General features: G+C 42.6%; 1 protein-coding gene across 1 annotated transcript in view; it reads right to left on the bottom strand.

The window, feature by feature from the left end:
• BLOC1S2 (biogenesis of lysosomal organelles complex 1 subunit 2) overlaps window positions 1–484 on the bottom strand; it is a 6,797-nt gene that overhangs the window by 2,684 nt on the left and 3,629 nt on the right. The gene's annotated exons all lie outside the window — the stretch shown is intronic.

The raw sequence follows: 484 nt of genomic DNA, 5'->3' as shown, positions 1-484 counted from the left end.
CCCCCCCCCAGTTTTAACCCCCCTTTAATTTCAAAGTAACAGGAGGGACTCAGGGCAGTTTTTCAAAAGGCGTTTTAGGCACTTCTAGTTGCTGATAATATGTTTAAGAGTCCCCACATTTACCCGGATTACCTAAATCCTATTTGTTTCAATGAAACTTAGGTAACCAGTGGAATTTTAAAAGCACCCATTACCTTTGAAAAGCTAGCCCTAAGTGCCTTCCATGATTGTAATAAGTTGCATTAAAATAGTGTCCACACTACTGTCAACTTCTACATAAAGTAACTTCTAGAGGTGCGCTGATATATTGGTTCATATCGGATCGGCACTGATAAAAAGAAAATTAACGTTATCAGCAATTGGCTTTTTTCGGTCAGTGTAGCCAATGTCACCAATAAATGCTGTGTGCATGCATGCAGACAGGATTGCAGCCTGGCAGCTTGGAGTGCAGTGTCTGACCTGTAAGTCTGTTGGGGGGGGGGGG

Source organism: Gavialis gangeticus, unplaced genomic scaffold, assembly GCF_001723915.1.
Source record: "Gavialis gangeticus isolate Ggan-Ray unplaced genomic scaffold, GavGan_comp1, whole genome shotgun sequence".
Classification (NCBI taxonomy): Eukaryota; Metazoa; Chordata; order Crocodylia; family Gavialidae; genus Gavialis; species Gavialis gangeticus.
Note: the sequence above shows the minus strand (reverse complement) of the source record. Positions and strands in the feature narration are given on the sequence as shown.